Raw genomic sequence first — 15,679 nt, forward strand, 5'->3', positions numbered from 1 at the left:
CGTTCAACCAACATAAATATAGGCCTGCTGAACTGTGACATGCCTTTGGGGGAAAACGTCACAATTCTTCATCCCCTAGGGCTTTTATTTACAAAAAACAATATACCAATTGAAGCTCAAACGTTTGTTCCTCTCCTGTTATTCAAGAAGCATCAACATGCATCCATAGACATTTACTCACAGGAAAGTGAGAATCAGGAAACAGTTGACGTTTATCCTTATTTGTCAATCAAACTCAAGACAACATTCAAGGAATTTTCCATAACCTACAAGGCCATGTGCAGGAAAAATGGCGATTTATTAGCTAATAAAGTATTTCAAACAATTATTAAGCTGCCAATCTACCATGTCTGCGGCAATCATCTCCTTTCGCTTTATTTGCCCAAACTAGCACGGGGTGATGGCATTGAACACACGTCCATGGCATAGCATCGTTCTGCCATGGCATGGAGTATAAACAGCTCCGGAACAGGTTGTGTGCCATCACTCCATGGTACCCAGCAAACAGTGGGGCCACGGCAGGGCCGCCAGAACGGGCTCCCACGCCACACGTAGCGAGGACGCAGAACACTTTGAATCTATAATACAACAGCACGTTGACTCTAAATGCCACGAAACAATGCCAAAGCATGGTTTAAAAACGTATTTATATGTATTTATATTTGTGTATATAACAATTATTCATCCCTTCAACGATCGATTTCAAATATTTTCATGGTAAAATGTCGTTGATTACATTAAGTGGCAATTTTCTTTTTGCTTAAAATGTTAAATATTTCTAACAACCTCAACAAACACGTGTACAGGAGAGAATAGCGTTTAAGCTTGCTAATGCAAAATTCATTTGACCTCTTGTCACCGAATGGCGCGGACTATAATAAATACATCTTAACATGATTAATTTAATAACATAAGCACGAATCTAAGTGAGAATATACAATGAGGATGTGTGTAAGTGCTAAGTCAGTAGCGTGTGTTGCCCGGGTGGGGGTTGGTGTGCAGTGGGGATGTTGTAAATTGTGTGCCACCGGATGCATGTGATGCTTTCTCTTCTGATGTGAATCACCATCGCTGTGATGATCCTTTCTGATATTGGCTCCTATCCACTGAGGCTTTTGGCTGCAGATTGTGACAGGAGATGTCCTGCTCAAGGCCGGTGGGGGATTTCTTTCTTTGGCTTGCTGAGGAGGGGAAGGTCTCTCCAATTGCATTTGAAGCAAAGTTAATTGATGAGGGATTCCAAAGGATTCAGATTCAATAAGCGGATTTGGCTATGGATTCAGTTGAATCCTTTCAAACACTGACCCTATACCACACACACACACACACACAGACAGACAGACAGACAGACAGACAGACAGACAGACAGACAGACAGACAGACAGACAGACAGACAGACAGACAGACAGACAGACAGACAGACACAGACACAGACACACACACACACACACACACACACACACACACACACACACACACACACACACACACACACAGTACTCGGATGGTTCACACAGTCCATCAGCTGGCAGACCGGGTGGGGTCCCCTTGGGGTGGCTAGGCTCTCAGTAGGCCTACCATGTCTCCAAATGTCGGTCACCTTTATTTCCATCAGCGGAGGAGGCAACCACCACCATTAAGGGCTGATAACATTCAGGCAGGATTTTTAATACACTTACAAATTTAAAAAGCAACACAACATAGAGAATGATGTTGAAACAGCAAACCCAATTCAAACTTAAAGACATTCATGGCTTATTATAATAAATATCAATTTATATTTGTAGTGCAACCCAAAAAATGAATATAATTGTATTGTTTTAATTAGGCATGAATGTGGCAGAGCAATCACTTTTTTGCTTGCTTCATAAAGAAGTCAAGTCCATTTTGCAGGTTAAGCCAGCAGCCGTGTTGTCCCTCCCAACACGGCTGCTGGCTTTTTGGGCTTTAAGAACATTTTATTTTAATCAAGCACTTTAAATATTTATTAGTGTAATCATTGCATTAAACTCTTGAAAATGCTGCTTTCATTCTGTCTGTCAAAGTCATTATGTTATAAAAGAGGTCTCGCATATTAATAAAAAAAGATATATTATGATTATTATGATTTATAATGGGGAACCCTGGGGAACACCTGCACCGTTTTGAGACGGTCAGCAGTTTGTGTATTTCGAATTAGTGAAATGAAGACCATATAATAATAAACAGAAACTTTCGGAGACAGGGGTTTGTGTGTGTGTGTGTGTGTGACGTGTGTGTGTGTGTGTGTGTGTTGCATGCACTTGGACATGCTGTAATTATTAATTATCACGTTGTGAGATTTGTATCCTGACCTCAAATCTAACCTCATTATACATGCCCACACCTCCACCAACAACAGTTAGATAGATGTCTAGCTATATAATGTGTGTGTGTTTGTTTGCGTGTGTGTCAGTTTGCCAAAAATCTGGAGTAGGACCTAGAAGCATATTCCTTCCTGCTGTTGTTTGTGTGTGCGCAAGCTCGCATACATGTGTATGATAAAGAGTGTGTGTCTGCCATAAGTATAAGATATACGTATACATCTAAAAACAAACACAAGATGACAAGAATGCTGCAACATATTTTTATTTGATTCTGTGCTGGTTCCCATGAATTGGGCGTTTGGCCCAGGTGAATTGAAACAAAGTATGTATGTCAAACATCTTATTGGACCTGACCAAGTCCACGTCGATGTGACATCACACTGGAGTGAAACCACAGCTTGGTCCCAGTGCAGGTGAATTTAAACAAAGCATTACACACCTCAGTGTGATAACACCGATGAGGACTTGGTTGGGTCCCATCAGATGTTAAACTACTTTGTTTAAATTCCCCTGGGCTCGGACAAAGCTGGGGTTTCCCTCCTGCGTGATGTCACATCGATGTGGACATGGTCGGGTCCCATCAGATGTTTAACATACATACTTTGGTTAAATTCACCTGGGCTCAGACAAAGTATGCACGTCAAACGTCTATGGGATCCGACCAAGTCCACATTGATGTGACGTCACACCGGAATTAAACTCCAGCTCCGTCCTAGCCAAGGTGAAATCAAACAAAGTACTACACACCTCAGTGTGATGTCCCATCGATGTGGCCATGGTCGGGTCCCATCAGATGGTTGACATCCATACTTTTTCTGTACATTTTATTTACAATACATTTGACCCGCACCGGAACAGGGCAGCCACTCTTGTCAGGCGCCCCTTCAGCCTAACGTTCAGCCACATATTGAGCGTTGGCCTGAGGCCCTTCCCCTCGGCCTCCGGGGCGGGGTGGTCCCCTTCTGCCTCCGTCTTCCCATCCCCTTCTCCGTCGCTCAGGGGGGCATCGGCCACGATGACCCCGAACTTGTGCTTTCGGATGCTCCTCATCGCGACCTGTATGGTGGCCATGACTCGGGACAGGAGCTTTTTTGGGGGCCTGTCTGGGATCGGAGGCAGCCAGGCCTCAAAAGGGCTTGAGCCTTCGCGCCTGTCTTGGTGTTGGTGTCCTGTCAGAAATGACCGACAAAACGGTATTTAACGCTGACCACAGTGGCTGTTACGTGTTTGTCTCTGTTATATGTTATATTTCAGTGACCGATAACGAGAGAATCGGTCAGTAAATGGTTTGTGATTATGCAGAAATATAAAACTAAAAAGATAAATGCAAACCACACGCACAAACACAAAAGCAGGAACACACACAGGCACATACAAAAGCAGGTAAACACAACAATGCAGTGAGCTCACCAGGTTCAGGTCTTTGGGGCCTGGGATCAGGGCTTTGGGGCCTGGGTTCAGGGCTTTGTGGCCTGGCTTCAGGGCGATGGGGCCTGGCTTCAAGGCTTTGTGGCCTGGGTTCAGGGCGTTGGGGCCTGGCTTCAGGGCTTTGTGGCCTGGATTCAGGGCTTTGTGGCCTGGGTTCAGGGCTTTGTGGCCTGGGTGCAGGGCTATCTGATATAACGACCGACTCAGAATCCTCCTGAGACTCCAAGACCATCTAGGACACAACACATCGCGTCAGCAACTCCTCGAGGTCAACATGAACCGACACTGAAGACCCATGAGGGGAAACCAAAAGAGGTCCCCGTCTGTCCTCTCCTTTCTCACCTGTTTCAGGTGGTCTTCCCCATGCGGCGAGGAGCAGTCCGAGGGGTCCGGATAGGGGGAGGACGCTGGTTTGTCCTCAACCCCACCCAGTGTCTCCAGGTCTCCTGGTTGGAGAACCTCCTGTCGGAGGAGATCATCACTGTTGAGGTACAGGCACACACAAGAGCAGGGACAGGCACACGCCAACACATACAAACGAACACCACAAAGCAGCGAGCTCACCACGCGTGTGGTGGAGGTGTGGCCTGGGTGGAGGGTTGACAGCATCGTCTCCAACCATGTCCTCACCATCTAGGACACAAGATGTGAGCACGGGACTGAGGAGCTGACTTATATAGAGGAGCATGGCCCCCTTGATGACAGAGGGCCTTCGGGTTCCGCTGGCCAGAGGCCCCCTGTGACGTAGTCGCGGTGACGGAATGTTTGGGTATACATACTATTGAAAACAGCTAAAATATGCTGAGGCATAAATCCATCATTTTGATGCATTTCCAATAGAAAAAGTTACAGAAAAACATGCATAAACATATTTACACATACATATATCTAGTACTGATATGAAATGTGTTCAATCTTGTATGTTTGTGTGCATCTGCACACTTCAAGTTTGCGTGTGTGGCCCGTGGCCTCTCCTTCCTCACCTGTCCCAGGTGGTCTTCCCCTGTCGACGAGGATGAGTCCCCCCCCCCAGCCAGGGTCTCCTGATGGGGGGGGTCATCACCGATCTTCTCCACTCTCTTCTCCATAGTTATCTCTGTCACTTTGCTAGCTTGAATCGCTGTCCTCGCTGTCAGATCACTCTCACGGTTCGACTCTCAGATCAGCAATGAGCAGTGGACTGAGGGGCGGGGCCTTATATAGAGGAGCGGGCCCCGTGATGTCACGGAGTTCCGCCGGGTTACGCTGGCCCCAAGCAACGCGGCATGTTGATTTGTTGTCGCAGGCAACAGATTTGTTGTTGATTGAACTCTTTAGAATATGCCTCGAATAAGTTCAAATTTAAACCACTAAAATAAGAATATTACCCTAACACAAAGTGTGTAAAAACACACATATATTTACAAAGTCACCATTTTAAACTGTTTCAACAAAGTCCATAGGCTGGTTCTAAGTCTATCTACGTTTTATAGCAAAACATTTGCAAAAACACAGACTGTTGGGCCAAGAAGGACTAGTCAGGCTATCAGTTTCTCTTTGATCAACTCTATAGATATACAAACACAGGTTTAAGAGTGTCATTCTTGTAGATCTACTGGAGCAAACACACACACACACACACACACACACACACACCTAGAAGCATATTCCTTACTGCTGTTGTTTGTGTGTGTGCATGCTTGAATACATGTGTGCGTTAAAGAGTGTGTGTCTGCCATAAGTATAAGATATACATATACATCTAAAAACAAACACAAGATGACAAGAATGCTGCAACATATTTTTATTTGATTCTGTGCTGGTTCCCATGAATTGGGCGTTTGGCCCAGGTGAATTGAAACAAAGTATGTATGTCAAACATCTTATTGGACCTAACCAAGTCCACGTCGATGTGACATCACACTGGAGTGAAACCACAGCTTGGTCCCAGTGCAGGTGAATTTAAACAAAGCATTACACACCTCAGTGTGATGTCACATTGATGAGGACTTGGTTGGGTCCCATCAGATGTTAAACTACTTTAAATTCCCCTGGTTTCGGACAGAGCTGGGGTTTCCCTCCTGCGTGATGTCACATCGATGTGGACATGGTCGGGTCCCATCAGATGTTTAACATATATGCTTTGGTTAAATTCACCTGGGCTCAGACAAAGTATGCACGTCAAACGTCTATGGGATCCGACCAAGTCCACATTGATGTGACGTCACACCGGAATTAAACTCCAGCTCCGTCCTAGCCAAGGTGAAATCAAACAAAGTACTACACACCTCAGTGTGATGTCACATTGATGAGGACTTGGTTGGGTCCCATCAGATGTTTGACATACTTTGTCTAATTCACCTTGGCTCAGACAAAGCTGGGGTTTCACTCCAGTGTGTAGTCCCATCGATGTGGCCATGGTTGGCTCCCATCAGATGGTTGACATCCATACTTCTTCTGTACATTTTATTTACAATACATTTGACCCGCACCGGAACAGGGCAGCCACTCTTGTCAGGCGCCCCTTCAGCCTAACGTTCAGCCACATATTGAGCGTTGGCCTGAGGCCCTTCCCCTCGGCCTCCGGGGCGGGGTGGTCCCCTTCTGCCTCCGTCTTCCCATCCCCTTCTCCGTCGCTCCGGGGGGCATCGGCCACGATGACCCCGACCTTGTGCTTTCGGATGCTCCTCATCGCAACCTGTATGGTGGCCATGACTCGGGACAGGAGCTTTTTTGGGGGCCTGTCTGGGATCGGAGGCAGCCAGGCCTCAAAAGGGCTTGAGCCTTCGCGCCTGTCTTGGTGTTGGTGTCCTGTCAGAAATGAACGACAAAACGGTAATTAACGCTGACCACAGTGGCTTTTACGTGTTTGTTGCTGTTATATGTTATATTTCAGTGACCGATACGAGAGAATCGGTCAGTAAATGGTTTGTGATTATGCAGAAATATAAAACTAAAACGATAAATGCAAACCACCATGGTTCTTGCACCATTTTCAAAGTCAAATTTAAGACTTTTTAAGACCTTTTTAAGACCAACACATACATAAATTAAGACCCAAAAAATGTCTGAAAAATTATTTGATAGAAAAGGGAATTTATTGAGTCACTTATACACATCAACCGTAGCCGTAGTACTAGCAGTAGTAGTAGTAGTAGTAGTACTCTTGCAAAGTTATCTCGGAAGCGCGCGGACACGACGATACGCGAACACATGAACCCACCCGTGTCACCCATAATCACCCATGTCCCGTCGCTTAGCAACCGGACACGCTGGGGTTGATATGTTACCGGACTACTGTAACTACTACGGAGTGATAGCAAAGACAAGAATCAGGCAATAAATCCACCATCCTTGACAGCGGTCAAGTTTGGTGTGTGGAGTGGACCAATTGCGAACTACTGCAGCTGCTCTAAGTTAAACCCCAAACTAATCGGAATAAGTGTATGCATGTCGATTATAGCGGACTACACCACCTCTTCTGTAGCCGAATAGAATTATATTCCGAACAGATAATTGTATTCCGATTGAGGCGTATATATGATCCTTTTCTATTCCGATTGAGCTGTTCTTCCACATCTATGCGGATCAGATGTGTCCATGTAAACACGGCTGACAGTGATCACACACTCACACACACACACCAGGGATGGAAATTAACACCCGCCACACGCCATTTGCGGGTGGATTTGTATGGTGGCGGGTGAATTGTGTCACTTCACCCGCCACTGTGGCGGGTAATACTTTCCAGTCAGGTCCGATCAAATTTGCATATCTCATACATTCGTTATATACGGCGCTGCACAGTTCCACAACCATTACTGTCAACATCCGGGCCCCTTCTTCCTCTACGCCTCTTTTGCTGAACTGCGACTGTCAATATCCGGGATAATATCGGTAACAGGGCTCTCAAGTCTCACGCGTTCGGCGTGAGACACACGCAATTCAACCCATGCACACGCTCACACGCCACACGGTAGGATAACCAGACGTCCTCTTTTGCCCGGACATGCCCTCTTTTTGAGACACTTTTAAAAAATGTGTGTCGGAATTTCAAAATCGTCCGGGATTTTATTAAAGCCTCATATATGTTCACATTGAATTTGAGTTGCGTTTCTCTGGGTCGTTCACAAACTAGTTAGGCTACGCCCTCCCCTACTCAGTTCTGTTCGCTTCGCATTGGTGGAAGTGAGTAGGGGGAGTGGTTAAGTAGAGCCTTCAGATTGGACGGTTTGACCTACTCAGTTACCGTCGTGTTTTGTATTTATTATTTTACCATTTTTGTTTTATAGGGACAAACATTAACAAATGTATCCTACAGGGGATTGATAAAGTTCTATCTATTGAACAGAAAGAAACACTTGGTCATAATTTACACACTTTACCACAGCATTGGCCTACTGAATGCCACAGATATATTTTCAGCATTGGACTGAATGCCACACATATTTTCTTCTGAATATTAGTGTTAAGGGCATATAATGCTTACTATCATACGTTAGTTACCATGTCTGTGTGGACACATTTGTATGCAGTCACATGTAAATACAAAAAAACAAATGTTCCTATTGACTTATGATGGTGTAGCCATGCATGTTGTTTTATTATTAATATGTCAATTAGTTTTTTAATGAAAATACTTTGTATAGATGAATTATCCCCAAACTTGTCATCGTAACACCAACTGATGTGTATGAAAAACACTTTTCTTATCTATTGTTACTATTATATTGTTTAAAATGTACGCATATATTGAAAAATATATAGCGTATAAAAAGTGGCTGGTAAAAAAGATGAGTGGCAGGTAGATTTTTAAATCTACCTGCCACAGTGGCTGGTGGGCAAAAAAGTTAATTTCCATCTCTGACACACACACACACACACACACACACACACACACACACACACACACACACACACACACACACACACACACACACACACACACACACACACACACACACACACACACACCGAACTTCGTTATTCGAATTTAATTTGAATATCAAAAAATAAATCAAAATTCAAACAAATATTAGGCAGCCCTTAATATTCGAACCTGTTATGGCAGGCCAAGAGGGAGAGACGTCGGAGAACCCGACGCAGTCTATTCATAATATTGTAATGACCACGGAAGAGGCAGTGAATGAAGTATTGATTAGACAGCGATTTATGAGATACCTAATAAACCGTCGGAACACGCAGGACCGGTAACCATAGCAACGCCGGTAAACAAACCCCGCGGAGCCCAATCCAGGTCTTACTGAAGGAAGTTAATGGTCAAAATATTATTAATAAATATTCAAATATATATTCGAATATTAATATTAATAAACAAACAAACTTCGAATATGATTTTTGGGCAAAAGTCAAAGCCCACACACAATTTAAATAATTTACTGTTTGGAATATTTACATTAAAATGATCCAGCATGAACTGTGATCCATAGTACCGCCATATGACATGGCTGTCGGTGTCGTCCGTGGGCCAGTATCTCACATGGATATCCATCTGTTTTCTTTTAGTGGTTTTGTTCACTCTCATCGAACATGAGGACGTACTGTTTATCCTGTACGCTGCGTGACAGCTCTCTTTTTATGAAAGATGCAATGCCGTATTTGGCAAGATAGGCCGTTTTGTTTTCACCACAGGTGAACGACTTCGCAAACTCAGAATCTGGGAACATAGCAGCCAAGACGCTACTGATGTCCTTATTCGATTTGAAGGAATTATGTCTGCTCACCATGTGGAGAACCCACAATACCTCCGCCTTCTGGGTTTCTGGTGGCGACACAAAGCCGGTTAACGCCGTCTGATGTGAAGTACTAGCCACGGATGCTGAACTTTTCAGTCCACTTCTTTCAAATAATACGGGCATCGGTGTAGTCCCGCTAGCTGCCATGGAGTATCGGATATATTTCTGCAACCTCATGTGGGACTCAAGAGCTTTTGCTCCCATGGTCCCTTCCACATGAAAAAAATTCTATAGTTTACTATAGTAAATAAACTATAGTATACCCTATATACACTATAGTAAATATTGTAGTGTTTTTTAACCTTACTATAGCAGTTTTACTACAGTAAACTATAGTATACTACAGAAAATTCTATAGTTTACTATAGTAAATAAACTACAGTACACCCTATATATACTATAGTAAATATTGTAGTGTTTTACTACAGTAAACTATAGTATACTACAGAAAATACTACTTACTATAGTATTTACCATAGTACACTACAATGTCTGGAAAATCACTATAGTAAATCCCACACTATATTGTAGTATAGTATAGTAATCTATAGTATACTACACTGTGTAGTAACTTACTATAGTGTTTACCATAGTACACTACAATGTCTGGAAAATTACTGTAGTAATTCCCACACTATATTGTAGTATAGTATAGTAATCTATAGTATACTACACTGTGTAGTAACTTACTATAGTATTTACCATAGTACACAACAATGTCTGGAAAATTACTATAGTAAATCCCACACTATATTGTAGTATATTTTAGTATACTATAGTAATATATAGTATAATGTAGTAAATGCTGTAGTAACTAGGGCCCGACCGATTTATCGGCCGATTATAGCCTTTTTGAAAATAATCAACATCTGCCAAAAAGACGCCGATTACAACCGATTTATTATTTTTTTTAGAAATGTTATTGCGCTTAGTATCCTGCAGATTGCGCTCCTACTCGCCTTGCTAACTAACAACTTTAGCTGGAGTAAAAAAGAGGAGATCGAATTTTACCGTACAACATGAAAGCACGCTCGCTTAGGCAGCTGCGCGCTCACCTCACCAATGTACACAAGACGCGTTGTTTGAGCATGTTGTGCCTGTTTTTCTTTAGGTCCCAGGCCATGTTAATTTGTTATACTGTATACGGTGAGACCATACTGCTCAGCTCGCACGTGTTAGTCACTGCTCACGAGCGCAGCACATTGGGAGTTAGTTATTTATTTTACATTTTACATTACACTAATTTTTGACTGTAAATGTATTCTAAAACACTCAAAGGTTCTGCATTCAATTCACATATTCGTCAAAAGTGTTTAAAGTATATTTAAGGTATCAAAAACTATGTTTATATGCTTTTTTTTGTTTCGTTTTTAATCTGCCGATTAAATCGTAATCGTAATTTTTCTCTGAAAATAATCGGCATCGGCATCGGCACTCAAAAATCAATATCGGTCGGGCCCTAGTAGTAACTATAGTATTTTTTCCCCTGGGAGTATGAATTCGGGATAAACGACACCTTGCCTCGTAGTCAACTGCCTTCTCCAACCACCCCCGAAACTTATCCTCCTCAAACCATTTCTCATTGAATTTGCACCGTCCCATCCTGAAAGCAGCGCAAGTTGGCCTAATGATGTCAACCGTCACTAGCTAAAAGTAGCGCCAGCAAGTTAGCCGACTGATGACTGATGTCAACGTTAACGTAACGTAAAACTCCTGAAAATGCTGTAATTAAAAGACACACTATGTAATTTGTTGTGTGCGACAATTTCCCCTTGTCTAAAAAAACTCTTTGCAAAATGTAATACCGAGAGCAAATTTACAGTAAATTTAAGACAATTTATGGCCTTAATTTCACACAAAAAAAAGTAACTTTTTAAGACTTTTTAAGGACCCGCGGGAACCATGACCACAAGGACAAACACAAAAGCAGGAACACACACAGGCACATACAAAAGCAGGTAAACACAACAATGCAGTGAGCTCACCCGGTTCAGGGCGTTGGGGCCTGGGTTCAGCGCGATGGGGCCAGGCTTCAAGGCTTTGTGGCCTGGGTTCAGGGCTTTTCGGCCTGGCCTCAGGGCTTTGTGGCCTGGCTTCAGGGCTTTGTGGCCTGGCTTCAGGGCTTTGTGGCCTGGCTTCAGGGCTTTGTGGCCTGGGTTCAGGGCTTTGTGGCCTGGGTTCAGGGCTTTGTGGCCTGGGTGCAGGGCTATCTGATATCACGACCGACTCAGAATCCTCCTGAGACTCCAAGACCATCTAGGACACAACACACCGCGTCAGCAGCTCCTCGAGGTCAACATGAACCGACACTGAAGACCCATGAGGGGAAACCAAAAGAGGTCTCCGTCTGTCCTCTCCTTCCTCACCTGTTTCAGCTGGTCTTCCCCTTGCGGCGAGGAGCGGTCTTAGGGGCCGTGTCCACCAAAAGCCTTTTTAAAAGGCGGAGCGCTCCGTGCACTGCTTTTAACGCGTTCAACTGTTTTCAACTGGGGCGCGCGCCTAGAAGCGTGAGGCGCACGGAGCGTTTAACCACTCCGGGCGGTTTTTTAAAAGGCGCGCTGCATTTGCGTCCTGCCATAGAGAATGCGTTACAGACAGGCGCTCCGCCTGTCAGCCTGACACGGCCCCTGAGGGGTCCGGATAGGGGGAGGACCAAGGGCGTCAGTTTGTTTTTAGAAGTGGTGGGGACAATAACCATAAGCTTGAGTGTGGTCTGAAAAGTGCTGGGTACCCTTATGTAAGCTATTCATCCATTCAACGCTGCATTACAATATGCTCTACAGTGTATTGTCAGGTGTTGAAATTATTCGAATATTCGAATACTGGTTCGGAAAATTAGTATTTGAAGCTTAAATCAGTATTCGGAGCTTCGTTATTTTTTTTTTCCACGTAGGTGACTTTACCAGAGCGAGGGAGGCAAACTATAAGCGTCAGCGACACTAAGCAGAGAAGCGAGAGAGGTGGAGGAAGAATAGATATCTTGTTTCCCTTTACTTTATAACACAACATTAGCGGGATCTCTGGAGGAAAAGTAATACTTAAAACCTTAGCTTAGTTGTTTGTTTACGTTCGCTGTACAGCGCCGCGCCAATCAACTGTGACTGGCTTGCTGCAGAGCGTGAGCGTCTTGGGAATACCCGGTCAATATAATGGATATAATATGGACACATAAGACAATCAATATTCGGTATTTGTTATGGATTTATTGTACAAATTCCCTGAAAAGATGCACGTTCCAGGATGAATTGAAAAGCTCCCGTAAGGGCTGAGATGACAGAGAACAGCTGATTTGGAATGGAGCAACAGCTGTTCGCTTTCACGGGGAAAAACTAAGGAACTTCAACCTACTTAGGCCTACTAATTAACGTTCAAAAAGCTATTAAACAAAATATGCAGATACTGTCAAAATCGGTTCCAGGGAGTATATAAGGATTATTAATGTTGTTTTTGATGGTGTTTTTTTCTGGAACGAGTATTCGAATATTCGCTCGGAAAAACCAACGAGTATTCGAAGCCTGAAAAATGGCATTCGGGCCAGCCCTATGAAGATCCTATTCGAACAATAAAAGTTGAAAACCACAGTTTGTGTTTTGGCTTGTTTTGCAAAACAGCGTTGGAAACACCAGGGTATTGGCTCGGGATATGTAGGCCTAATACTAATACACACAGGACAAAGAACAGTGTTGGCAATTTAACACTTATCTTGACATCGACAGAGTTTACCAGACAAACAATGCCAGACTGTAAAGGGGGTACGAAATGAAACGAGGTACTGAGCATCAGCCTTTTGAAGACGCGCAAGGGCTGCTGGTAGCATATGTTATGCTGCATTAAAAAAAGAAAAATACAAGCACCCAGAGGAGAATTGCATCTGCCAAATCCTGACCACCAGTAAACACTTGCGAAGGACCAATGTAGACTTCACTTGTTACAACATCATAAGAAAATTGTCCGCAAATAAAATCCCTTTCAGTTTAGGATAATCACACAGGTTATTCGAGAACATATTTATGTCAGGATAGGCCTACCAGGCTCCAAGTCGTCACATATCTCAATCAGACAAAACCAACTATAACCACATTGGCATAGCAATCGCACCGTGTGTAGCTGCTACTAGCTGCAATCTATATATACAACGCATACTAACTGGAGCACCAACCAGAATCAGATCAAAATCGCTTGGGACCGTTGGTAACCTTTGGCCAGGTCATCACGATTCACGAGCAAACAGAACCAGCAGCAAAGTTTACGTAAACCAATTTCTTACCTTATGTGGCCCTCCACATGCAGGCTAGATGACGTATCCATATCGATATCTAGTGTCACAAACATGCTTTTTATAGGAAGCAAAAGGACCGGCTATTTTCTGAATAAAAATTTCAATTTTGGCTGTCTGTCTTGAAACTTCTCCAGTGCGTTCACCCCAAAATGCAACGGGACGACAAGATCCCATACAAAGTGAACGTATAGACGCGTATCGGGCGAATATTTTTGATTTGTCGCGCTACACTTTCGCCGTGCACAGGCAAGCGCGTTCACGAGGATTTGTGGCGCGAAAAATTTCAACTTTGACACGAATTTCGCGTGATGACAGCCAATCAGCGTTCAACAGCGTGGCCACTGAGTGACATGTGTAACGTAACAGCCAATCAGCGTTCAACCGTCAAACTCAGCGCAGTGCAGTCCGGGGTGTACTGCAGCATGGAGGAGAAAGTGATTATTGCCGTTTGTGACTCTCGGAGCTCTATATATAATAGTATATAATATAATATAATTGTATATATAATATCAATCACGGCCAAAAGCTCTGTGCGCCTCCGGATGGCCGTAGCGCGGGGAGCTCATAGGGATTGGGCTTCTCGGGAGTCGGGGTTTGTTTACCGGCGTTGCCATGGGTTCCGGTCTTGTGTGTTCCAACGGTTTATTAGGTAGGCCTATCTAATAAATGATGTCTTCGAGCGCGCCTATCACATGATTTTAGACTCGACGATTTCGGTTGAGTATGTGGGGATTTTATTTTTTTTTTTTTTTTTTTTTTCCTTTTTTAAAAGTGGTGGGGACAAAATTCGTTTTTCAAATAGTGGGGGGGACATGTCCCCCCCGTCCCCCCCGTAATCGACGCCTATGGGGAGGACGCTGGTTTGTCCTCAACCCCACCCAGTGTCTCCAGGTCTCCTGGTTGGAGAACCTCCTGTCGGGGGAGATCATCACTGTTGAGGTACAGGCACACACAAGAGCAGGGACAGGCACACGCCAACACATACAAACACTTAAACAAACACCACAACGCAGCGAGCTCACCACGCGTGTGGTGGAGGTGTGGCCTGGGTAGAGGGTTGACAGCACCGTCTCCAAACATGTCCTCACCATCTAGGACACAAGATGTGAGCACGGGACTGAGAAGCTGACTTATATGAAAGTTCTGTAACGCCTGAATAATGAAGAATTAAATAAAATCACATAAAAAAAATAAAAATAAAAAACGCTGCATGTCGGGCCGAACAACGCCCCTTAACAGTGGTATAATGAGCACATACCACAGCCTGTCGTGATCTATTGCTTAAATATAGAACGTTATAAGACGCTGTCACCGAGTGTGAGAGGAGAGTTGACGAGAAGATGGCGGTTGACCCAGTTTCAAAGTTTATACCGTTTATACTCGGTAGTACCGGTGTAACGTGTTGACACGACTACTACAACATGTTCCAAATCTGTTAACATATTTTCCATCCATTAACAGAGAAAGATCAGTTAAGTCATTAATTCGTCTGAAATATACCAGCCAGCACATACACATTTGAGTAGCAGCTTGTGCTAGCTCCCGCCAAGCAATAACGTCAATGGTGGAGCTCTGGCTAACTGTCTTTCTGTCAATTCACCTGCACAACTCGTTAATGTCTGACTTGGGAATAAATCCGTTATTTTTGAGCACTTAGATGCATCCCCCTCCAGCATCCGCTTCTTCTTTATTCTGGCTTTTTCAGCCCCTCCTTTCTCCTCTTGCCTTCCATGAGTGCCACAACAAGCAAAGGCAAGCAACCACAAACTTGCTCGTCTTCTCTGTCTGACGTGTCTTTAGGGTCATGCCATTAGACGCGGGACCGCTCATTTATCCCCCAACATTTCCGAAAATGGACTTGACCTGCAAGCTGTTTATTGGATAAACGCATT

This window comes from Gadus chalcogrammus, chromosome 18, assembly GCF_026213295.1.
Source record: "Gadus chalcogrammus isolate NIFS_2021 chromosome 18, NIFS_Gcha_1.0, whole genome shotgun sequence".
Taxonomy (NCBI): Eukaryota; Metazoa; Chordata; class Actinopteri; order Gadiformes; family Gadidae; genus Gadus; species Gadus chalcogrammus.